General features: G+C 44.2%; 1 protein-coding gene across 9 annotated transcripts in view; it reads right to left on the bottom strand.

Moving 5' to 3' along the window:
• Positions 1–12,155, bottom strand: part of LOC126467819 (protein hu-li tai shao) — a 426,171-nt gene that overhangs the window by 389,197 nt on the left and 24,819 nt on the right. The window lies entirely within an intron of this gene.

Here is a 12,155-nt window from a genome sequence, read left to right as displayed (position 1 = left end):
CAGAGTCTGCCACTTGAGTTTATTAAACATCTCCGTAACGCTATCACGGTTACCAAATAACCCTGTGACGAAACGCGCCGCTCTTCTTTGGATCTTTTCTATCTCCTCCGTCAAACCGATCTGGTACGGATACCACACTGATGAGCAATACTCAAGTATAGGTCGAACGAGTGTTTTGTAAGCCACCTCCTTTGTTGTCCTACATTTTCTAAGCACTCTCCCAATGAATCTCAACCTGGTACCCGCCTTACCAACAATTAATTTTATATGATCATTCCACTTCAAATCGTTCCGCGCGCATACTCCCAGATATTTTACAGAAGTAACTGCTACCAGTGTTTGTTCCGCTATCATATAATCATACAATAAAGGATCCTTCTTTCTATGTATTCGCAATACATTACATTTGTCTATGTTAAGGGTCAGTTGCCACTCCCTGCACCAAGTGCCTATCCGCTGCAGATCTTCCTGCATTTCGCTACAATTTTCTAATGCTGCAACTTCTCTGTATACTACAGCATCATCCGCAAAAAGCCGCATGGAACTTCCGACACTATCTACTAGGTCATTTATATATATTGTGAAAAGCAATGGTCCCATAACACTCCCCTGTGGCACGCCAGAGATTACTTTAACGTCTGTAGACGTCTCTCCATTGATAACAACATGCTGTGTTCTGTTTGCTAGAAACTCTTCAATCCAGCCACACAGCTGGTCTGATATTCCGTAGGCTCTTACTTCGTTTATCAGGCGACAGTACGGAACTGTATCGAACGCCTTCCGGAAGTCAAGAAAAATAGCATCTACCTGGGAGCCTGTATCTAATATTTTCTGGGTCTCATGAACAAATAAAGCGATTTGGGTCTCACACGATCGCTGTTCCCGGAATCCATGTTGATTCCTACATAGTAGATTCTGGGTTTCCAAAAACGACATGATACTCAAAAAACATGTTCTAAAATTCTACAACAGATCGACGTCAGAGATATAGGTCTATAGTTTTGCGCATCTGCTCGACGACCCTTCTTGAAGACTGGGACTATCTGTGCTCTTTTCCAATCATTTGGAACCCTCCGTTCCTCTAGAGACTTGCGGTATACGGCTGTTAGAAGGGGGGCAAGTTCTTTCGCGTACTGTGTGTAGAATCGAATTGGTATCCCGTCAGGTCCAGTGAACTTTCCTCTATTGAGTGATTCCAGTTGCTTTTCTATTCCTTGGACACTTATTTCGATGTCAGCCATTTTTTCGTTTGTGCGAGGATTTAGAGAAGGAACTGCAGTGCGGTCTTCCTCTGTGAAACAGCTTTGGAAAAAGATGTTTAGTATTTCAGCTTTACGCGTGTCATCCTCTGTTTCAATGCCATCATCATCCCGTAATGTCTGGATATGCTGTTTCGAGCCACTTACTGATTTAACGTAAGACCAGAACTTCCTAGGATTTTCTGTCAAGTCGGTACATAGAATTTTACTTTCGAATTCACTGAACGCTTCACGCATAGCCCTCCTTACGCTAACTTTGACATCGTTTAGCTTCTGTTTGTCTGAGAGGTTTTGGCTGCGTTTAAACTTTGACTGGAGCTCTCTTTGCTTTCGCAGTAGTTTCCTAACTTTGTTGTTGTACCACGCTGGGTTTTTTCCGTCCCTCACAGTTTTACTCGGCACGTACCTGTCTAAAACGCATTTTACGATTGCCTTGAACTTTTTCCATAAACACTCAACATTGTCAGTGTCGGAACAGAAATTTTCGTTTTGATCCGTTAGGTAGTCTGAAATCTGCCTTCTATTACTCTTGCTAAACAGATAAACCTTCCTCCCTTTTTTTATATTCCTATTAACTTCCATATTCAGGGATGCTGCAACGGTCTTGTGATCAGTGATTCCCTGTTCTGCACTTACAGAGTCGAAAAGTTCGGGTCTGTTTGTTATCAGTAGGTCCAAGATGTTATCTCCACGAGTCGGTTCTCTGTTTAATTGCTCGAGATAATTTTCGGATAGTGCACTCAGTATAATGTCACTCGATGCTCTGTCCCTACCACCCGTCCTAAACATCTGAGTGTCCCAGTCTATATCTGGTAAATTGAAATCTCCACCTAAGACTATAACATGCTGAGAAAATTTATGTGAAATGTATTCCAAATTTTCTCTCAGTTGTTCTGCCACTAATGCTGCTGAGTCGGGAGGTCGGTAAAAGGAGCCAATTATTAACCTAGTTCGGTTGTTGAGTGTAACCTCCACCCATAATAATTCACAGGAACTATCCACTTCTACTTCACTACAGGATAAACTACTACTAACAGCGACGAACACTCCACCACCGGTTGCATGCAATCTATCCTTTCTAAACACAGTCTGTACCTTTGTAAAAATTTCGGCAGAATTTATCTCTGGCTTAAGCCAGCTTTCTGTACCTATAATGATTTCAGCTTCGGTGCTTTCTATCAGCGCTTGAAGTTCTGGTACTTTACCAACGCAGCTTCGACAGTTGACAATTACAATACCGATTGCTGCTTGGTCCCCGCATGTCCTGACTTTGCCCCGCACCCGTTGAGGCTGTTGCCCTTTCTGTACTGGCCCAAGGCCATCTAACCTAAAAAACCGCCCAGCCCACGCCACACAACCCCTGCTACCCGTGTAGCCGCTTGTTGCGTGTAGTGGACTCCTGACCTATCCAGCGGAACCCGAAACCCCACCACCCTATGGCGCAAGTCGAGGAATCTGCAGCCCACACGGTCGCAGAACCGTCTCAGCCTCTGATTCAGACCCTCCACTCGGCTCTGTACCAAAGGTCCGCAGTCAGTCCTGTCGACGATGCTGCAGATGGTGAGCTCTGCTTTCATCCCGCTAGCGAGACTGGCAGTCTTCACCAAATCAGATAGCCGCCGGAAGCCAGAGAGGATTTCCTCCGATCCATAGCGACACACATCATTGGTGCCGACATGAGCAACCACCTGCAGATGGGTGCACCCTGTACCCTTCATGGCATCCGGAAGGACCCTTTCCACATCTGGAATGACTCCCCCCGGTATGCACACGGAGTGCACATGGGTTTTCTTCCCCTCTGTTGCTGCCATTTCCCTAAGGGGCCCCATTACGCGCCTGACGTTGGAGCTCCCAACTACCAGTAAGCCCACCCTCTGCGACTGCCCGGATCTTGCAGGCTGAGGGGCTACCTCTGGAACAGGACAAGCAGCCATGTCAGGCCGAAGATCAGTATCAGCCTGAGACAGAGCCTGAAACCGGTTCGTCAGACAAACTGGAGAGGCTTTCCGTTCAGCCCTCCGGAATGTCTTTCGCCCCCTGCCACACCTTGAGACGACCTCCCACTCTACCACAGGTGAGGGATCAGCCTCAATGCGGGAAGTATCCCGGGCAACCACAGTCGTAGTCCGATCAGGGGATGTGTGGGACGAGCTGGCCGTCCCCGACAAACCCCCATCCGGACTCCCACAGTGATGCCCATTGGCAACAGCCTCAAGCTGTGTGACCGAAGCCAACACTGCCTGAAGCTGGGAGGAAGGGATGCCAACTCAGCCTGCATCCGAACACAGCAGTTGCAGTCCCTATCCATGCTAAAAACTGTTTTGCAAAGAACGTCTGAACTAATCTACAGAGAGAGCAAACAAATCGACAAAATTTAAACGGTTATTAAAATACAAGATTGCCTAGTAAATGCAGTAATGCTGCTACTTGCGCACTGCTGACACTGCTCGGCGGCGGAAGGAGACTACGCGAATTTACACTATTCAGGTACTAAAACGCGATGCTACACTCTCAAATACTATAATACGACCGAAATTTATGAATTAAACAATGCAAGTACCAAAAACACGCACAGAAATTAAGAATTAAACTATGTAACAAATGAGTGAGCTAGGAGTATACGACTTGCTGCTGCAGCTGCTTACCCAACGGCGGCGTTCATGAAATCTTCGGACATCGGACGAATTTTTTTTGAGTCGCCCTATATTTTGGAATATTTTGTGTTCTGTGGAGTAATTTTCCTGTGCGTCTTGTGTTTCCGTCGGATGGTTAAAATTAAAGTGCAGTTACATATGTTCAGTGTGGGCTGTAGATGTCACATGGCGACGAAATTTAGTAGATATTGTAATGTATTAATGTGACACCGATTTACGCTGTGAAAATAGCTGCAACTGTGACAACCTGGTGCAAATCTGGCGCTGTGGATGCAAAAAAGCGCATAGAAATATGTAATGGATTAGAAACTCGACGTGAGCAGAAAAGGTGAAGCAAGTAAGAAAGCCATAATGTTACTTTATTATTAACTATCGTTTACACAATTTGTTGTGTACAAGCACCAGAGACGTCGACGAGATACTGTACAGCGCCAGATTTGCATCTGGTGGCCAAAATTAGAAGTAATATGTTTCCAGCGCAAATCAGTTCTGCATCAACGTGTTAGCATATCTACCAAGTTTCGTTGCCACATAATTATGGGCGACATGGATCTCCGTGAGAACCTGCACTTTAATTATAACCACCCGGTATATGAGCCGTTGAGAACCCAAGTGGTCCAAGCCAAAAAATTATAGTTTTTGAGTTATACCTTCTAGTTTGCTCACAGTGCACGGAAATTTATTGTGAAGTGGTATAACGATAGCTCCCACAGGAGCCAATAGAGAGCTCCAAATGCATTCTTCCTCACACGCCTGACTGAAGTGCGTTCATGAGAATAGTGGTATAAGTCAAGCAGTAAAGCCAAATGATCTTGTTGTTCTGTGTTATTCTGCGTGTTTATTTAAGCTCTTAAATCAAAAAGGCACTGCAACAGTGCTAGTAAGTATCTGCATAGTTTTCTTTCTTTAGATTTGTAATATCCAGATGCTGTTAAAGCAGAAATTGTCTTTACAAAGGAAGTTTGCACTCCATGAAGTCTAGGTTAAACCCTACACGAATCAAGCAGTGTTGACTCACATTAAATACATAAACCATAAAACTCCTCCCTCTCAACAATGCTGTGCGACTCGTCACCGAGGCAAAAAGGAAAGACATGATTATACTTCTCCCATACATTCCTCCGGTGCACCGCGCTTTCTTCAAACAACTGACAACTGCAAGTTCGGCTCAGGAATCTAGGCCTAGACATATCGACTCTTTGGCAGAGGAAGATGATGTGGACGGTGAAATCGAAAAGACATGCTCCATTATAAAGCCTCTTGAAATATCAGCATGATAAGCATTACATTTTTAAGAAATTTTGACATTTAGAAACAACAATTTATTTATAATTCGTAGGTGAACGCACTGCTGAACTATCAGACTCAGTAGGTAGCATTATAGTAATTAACAATAATAATGCAATTATTTTAACTCAAATTTGTGAGAGAAAGGTGCATACTGATGGCAGTAAGTGCAGATTGACATTTACTGTATCACAGCATGTTGATGTTTTATAAATAAATTGCACCTACGGAGATTAAAAAGCGGCGTATTCCCCCTCAGGTATTCAACTTTACCAAAACGTTTGTAAGAAAAGTGGTACAACTCTTGATATACCACTTTATATTTCACCGTGAACAAAGTTCTGAGAGGAAAAGTGGTACTCCAACTTTTAGAGACTACAAAAAGTAATTTAAGGTACAAATAACTAAAATGTCTGTAGTAAACGTCATTATTTCATTTGTACATTTCATCAAATGAATCACGAATTATTGTAGAGCATGATTTTACTCTAAATTTCCCTGAAGTTGGAGAAATTCAGTTATACTGCTTCGGCTCTAAGTGGCTCATATACGACTCTTCCATCGGGAAATGGCTGGAGTGGCGCAATACTCAAAGTAACTTCCACATTTCAATAAATTACTGTAGCGTTATTGTTCACAATAAGAGAAACAAATAAACATAATTTTTCGAGAAGGCTCGTAGAATAGAAGCGCAAAGGTATACGCCTACATCCCTGACGTGGGATTGTTGTAAAATTTTGGAAGTTGTTGCATGCTCGTGCGTTATGACATTTATATTGACCGAAAATCTCCTCTGCAGGAGCCACTTTGTGTTCCGAAAACAACGATGCTGTGAAACCCAGTTTGTCCACGAGGCCCAGAAAGCACGAGAGACGGGCGCCCATGTCGATGCTGTGTTCCTTGAATTCCGGAAGAAGCTCGATACAGTTGCGCACTGCCGCGTAATCAACAAAATATGAGTGTACGGAATATCACACCAGCTGTGTGACTGGGCCAAGGATTTCTAGTAAACAGAACACAGCATGTTATCAACGGAAAGAAAACTTCAGATATAAAGTTACTTCGAACGTACCTCAGTCGAGTGTTGTAAGACCGTTACTTTTCACGATACATAAAAACGACCGAGTGGGAAACGATGGAAGGTCCTTCAGACATTTCGCGGATGATGCTGTTGTATACAGAGAAGGCGCAACACTAGAAAATTGAAGCGAAATTCAGGGAGATCTGTAGGGGATCGCCGCATGATGCAGGGAATGACAACTGATCCTCAACTTAAACATATGTATAACGTGCTGCGCATGAATATGTAGAAAGACTCATTAATGCATGGATACAATATTGCATAAGAATGAATGGCTGCAGTCATGCCCGTAAAATCTCTAGGATGAACTGAAAGTAGAACGACAACATAAAACTATTCGCAGGTACAGCAGATGTCGTACAGACTCATTGCGAGAATCCTCAGGAAGCTTACAAACCCCTCATTCGAGCAATTCTTGATTACTGCTCGTCAGCCTGGATACCAGATAGGACTGATAGAGCAAATACGGAAGTTCCACAGAAGAGCAGTGCGTCCCTTTAACGATTCATTTAGCAAGCACGAAAGTATCACGGAGATGGTCACCCATCTGCAGCGGCAGGCGCTGCTAGAGAAACGTCTTGCATCACGGTGCGGTTTATTGTTGAAGTTCCGAGAATGTACGCTCCTGGATGAGTCAAGCAATATATTGCTTCCTTCTACGTATATCTCGCGACAAAGTCATGACGGTAAAATTAGAGAGATTCGTGCTGACACACAGCTCCCCGCCTGCGAAGCCTCCAGGACATACAGAACATGGTGCTACGTATCGTAACCATTGCACCACGATACACACGCACTGCAAACCTTCAGAGAGACTATCGCCTTGAGAATGTCACGGAGGTATTCAAAGAACTGGCCTTACGACACTGTACAAGAACCCGAGGCACTCAGTCCCTTCATTATAAATATAAGAAAATGAAACTTCCTAGCATATTAAAACTGTGTGCCGGACTAAGACTCGACCTCGGGACCTTTGCCTTTCGCGGGCAAGTGCTCTACTACCTGAGCTACCCAAGCACGACTCACGAGCCATCCTCACAGGTTCAATTCTGCCAGTACCTCGCCTCCTACCTTCCAAACTTCACAGAAGCTCTTCTGCGAACCTTGCAGAACTAGCACTCCTGGAAGAAAGGATATTGCGGAGACATGGCTTAGCCGCGGCCTGGGGGATGTTTCCAGAATGAGATTTTCATTCTGCAGCGGAGTGTGCGCTACTATGAAACTTCCTAGCAGATTAAAACTGTGTGCCGGACCGAGACTCGAACTCGGGACCTTTGCCTTTCACGGGCTAGTCCTCTACTATCTGTGCTACCCAAGCATACATCATCGCCCAAAAATAGTCTTTGCTAGGGACGATTACCCACTTATGACTAGCAAAAGCACGCCAACAAAGCAAATACTGGTGAACCCCAGCATTACAGAAAAACTAACTGGCAATGCCAGGGAAGCTGCATTCCACACTAAATGCAAAGAAAACCCAACAATATCCCAAACATTGTACGATCGATTTATGACCAATTGGCCACTCATACGACAACCTTGGCATGTTACAGGTACAGACGCCGTAGCTGGCCCAAAAGACTTAACAGGTACCCAGCCCCTGCAGTACCCCTCCTCGATTGGATATTCTCTTATGACGACTTAAGCTATGACAATCGTACCGAGCACGATACCGAAAAAACTAACCACATCCTTACCCTTACATGATCTGTCGCAGATAGCAAGGAAACCGCTACTGGTGTTACTATACATCCAGACTATCGCGAAGGTTTTTCCCTTGGCGCTTGCCTCAGGACTATTTTCCCCTCGGCCCCAAACTCACCACGCTTGGTCCGCTTTTTGACCACTTCTATCTCCTAGAGGGGCAGTTTTAGTGGGTAATCCTATCCAGACGTACGGACATCATAACATAACATAGCGTGATCTCCTCGACTGAAACTAAAATCATGGAGGCGACAACAGAACTTTTGTGATGGTCACCACGTCGGCATGGGCGAACGTGATGACCAAAGCACTCACCGCCACACACTGAGGCGGCTTGCGGAATTCAGAAATTACCTACGCAGATGGGAAATTCCCATGCACGGGCGCGTAGCGCAGTCGGCTCCATCTTCAGGAAAGGCTGCGTACCACGGTCCTGGACACGTGACAGCCGTGGAGACTTTCAGTGAGGAGCAACAAGGCGGTATGAGGGAGCAAGGTCGCAGAGGTTGTCGACCTCGTCGGCCCGCAATGGGACGGGCCAGCCAGCCTGCCTTACGCCCAATGCGGCGGCCGGCCGGCCGCCCACGCCTCCCACCCCACGTCCAATCGATACGGCGACCGCGCCACGCGCCCCCTTCTAGCCTTCGCTCACGCTCCCAATATCACAGGTAGCAACGGCGCCCCCAACATCGTCGCTCTGAACGCCACCTCGTTCAGGCAGTTCGCGCGTTTATGAGCGCGGAAAAAATCGGATAACCTGTGACCGACATGGGCGCAGTTCCTACGCTCGAAGGGACGAAGATCACGATTTAACGAGACGGAGAACAAGTTCGGATTGTGTAAAGGCGGAGGAAAGAAACAAGCCGTGTCTCTTTCTAAGGCTTGCCCCCCCCACCCCCAAATTTCGTCACAGTGAGAGGAAGGGTGGCTATACTATTACCTGTCTACAACCACTTGGTTACCTATCAATAGGCTCAACGCAGGTCGTGATTACAGTAATTTTCTCCATCTTTAACCACTCCCTCAATCCCGCACCACTGCGAACTTAAACTTCCATAATCTTTAATTTTGCAACGAGTTGCAGAAGTGGTTAATAAATTACTTATATCTATGCAGAGCACACACCGATCATTTTACATGTGATAAGCTGTAGTCGCCCTGGACGGAGACCCAAACACTTGCGTGTGCAGACCGACCCAAAGGTCCAATTTTTTGCGGGATCATCCCCATTTCTTCTAGACTCCACACTGCCCGCAAAGGGTGAGAGTACTGGCGTTGGTACCAAACAATTTCAGCCTGTCAGATGCAATCAAACCTGTAATACGATGGATTGGGCTACAATGAACCTACCGATACTACTCACCTGCTGTGGCCTGTTATGAAATCAAAATGTCGGAAATTAACTTCTCATAGTAATCCAGCACCGGTAAAAGTGAGCCGCAAGAATTAAACTGATTTTTGATTCGTTGGCCTCGCCAACTCCGCCACTTATTTCAACCTATGAGATGCCTCGAGGCTACGTTACGTACAACTAAAACATCGTATGCACATTCACCAACTTTGGCACTGCACAACTAGACTTTCACCTTGGGCAGCAGCCGCCCCCCCCCCTCCCCTCCCCCAACATACGACACACCTGCAAGATCTGACCTACATTTTCTGGTTCAACATGAATGGAGCATTCAGTATAGAACGCACGAAGTAGTGTTAAACCATTAGAAAATAACACAAAGTTATTTAAAACCATAACATTATTTGAAGACAAAACTGACATTAACGGTTCAAATATCACTAAAACATTACAATACTGAACTACTGTAAGAGACCGCTGATATCAACAACACTTCGTTCTTTTCTCATCAACATTTAACTACAGCCAGATTTGCACGTGTCCTTCTGACACCAAAATTTCGAAATTGAAACCAGCTTAGTGTATAAAAGCGAGCAATTGCACGACTATTTGCAAACCCACTAGAAAAAGGAAGGCAAAATGATTAACATCCCGCCGACGACGGCTTCACCACAGACAGAGCAAACCTCCGTTAGTAGAAAGTATGTTGTCATGTTTGTCCATCTTGTGGATGGTCACAAGCAGATTTAAATACCATCCCTCAGGGATACGATTCCAGTGCCTTACCAACTGCGCTACCTCACTTGGGACATGAAACTGGAGACTCAGCGCAGTACACGCACGCGATTGGCTCCCGGTTGTGTCCTGAAAAGCGGGACACTGCGGTCAAGCGATAACAGAAGTTCGCACTCCACAGGAACATGACACTTCTACTGACCAAGAGTAGGAAACTAGTTGAAAAGTTGCTGCAAGACGACGCTGCCACTCCTAGCTTACATCGCGACAAGATTTCATCAATGAGAAGTACAAAATAGGATTCTACTTAGGACTAATTATTTTACTGATGCATGCCTATGCAATGGAAGCTGTTGAATCAGAAAATAACATTTATTGCGACTTGTATACAGGCTACAATCCTTTTAAGAATATCCGCCGCTGGTTACCATTTATTTTATTTTTGAGCAACATAAAATAGAAACTGGGAAGAGATAAAAATCATTAAATGAACAAAATGTACCAAGATTTTGTTCTAGGGTGTGGGCTGGATCTCTGAATCCATCTACAGCAGTGATTCCCAACCCTTCTGAAACCATAAACACAACTCCCCCCATCAACATTAGCGCCAAACTAAACTGTAAAATGTAAATAAATTTTCTTTCAACAATTAGTTTCAAAATGACGAATAAATGACATTTAGTTCTCGTAGGTGTTTGATTAAACCACAAACTAATGATACAAGCTCCTTCTGCACTAACTGCTCTCCCTCGCGACACTCTTCATGGACAACACGCACCCGTATTTAAAATCAACCCAGTTAAAATCTGTGCACCATACTTACTGCTTGTAAATCATTAATTGCTGGATTCAGTATTTCTGAAATGGCAGAAATTTGAAGACTTGAGGCTGTCAATTTTTTGCATATGACCTAGGTCGCAAATAATAATAATAATAATAATAATAATGTTTAGGCTATGCGGCAATGTAGTAGCCATTACAGTTACTAGTGTGTTGTGTTGTCAATTAGTTCGTCTACCGGTTGCGAAGTGAACAACGAAGCAGTTTCTGGTCCATTGCGAGAACTACCAACTCTGAAACGGCATTTTCATGAGATATTTAAGCATATGCGATGCATATGTTTCAGTTTTACTGTCATACATGCATGGAGCAAAGTACATGTTTAGTGGGTGAACTATGTGACGAAGGGATGTTCATGCATTCCTTTCACAACCTGTAACCTCAATTGCGTAACGCTTAATTGCTAATATTTGAAAAATATAAGTAAATTAAGTAACCAGTATTACACTCTTACAGAATTGTGGTATCTATAATCATTTTTTTAAAAATAATTTAGTTTCTGTGACCGAAACACAATTGAACCCTTTCGTCTTTTATTCCTCACACAATTTCAGTGTACCCCTGAGGGAGTAATTATCCCCAGGTCGGGAACCGCTGACATAACGGGAGAAAAGTTCGTTTGCACTAAATAGCTAGAGTAATCCATTAGCACATTTCATGGCTTACAGTGGCCACTCGAATAATACATATTGACTTCGAAGTCTGGTTACTCTGGTGAGGGTGGGGAGTTACTTCTAACAGTGAGGAGATGTTTGACGGGCGGCGAAGAAAGATTGGATGGCATTTTGTGAAGCAAATGTTCTGTCCACTGTGCAATACTCCTCTCAGACAACCGTGAATCCCAAAGAAAAAGGTTTCCGGAGAACATCACATACTGAATTTCCCAAGCTGTTCTTCTCAACACTAAAGTGTGATTAGAAATTGGGGATAACTAAAACTACAGACCGTCAAAACATTTTAATGCTGCTTCTCATATCGAATTTGTTATTTCTTAGGCTTTAGTACTGTGTGTTTTAAACCCTCGTCCCATGCACAAGGGCCTGATAGCTCAGGTTCAATAAATAAATAAGAATAAACGTCATAATTGACGACGGATTAGTTCCTAAATGTCGTGTGGAAGATACATTAAGTAGGTAAAAATTGTTAAAGTACTAGTACTTATAAAGAGCAAAAGGGCTATATGAGTTATTTCCCTGCATCACACTCAACAAGATGGTTCTACACTTGAAAACTAAAACATACAC

The sequence above is a fragment of the Schistocerca serialis genome, chromosome 1, assembly GCF_023864345.2.
Source record: "Schistocerca serialis cubense isolate TAMUIC-IGC-003099 chromosome 1, iqSchSeri2.2, whole genome shotgun sequence".
NCBI lineage: Eukaryota > Metazoa > Arthropoda > Insecta > Orthoptera > Acrididae > Schistocerca > Schistocerca serialis.
This window is presented reverse-complemented; position numbering and strand designations above follow the sequence as displayed.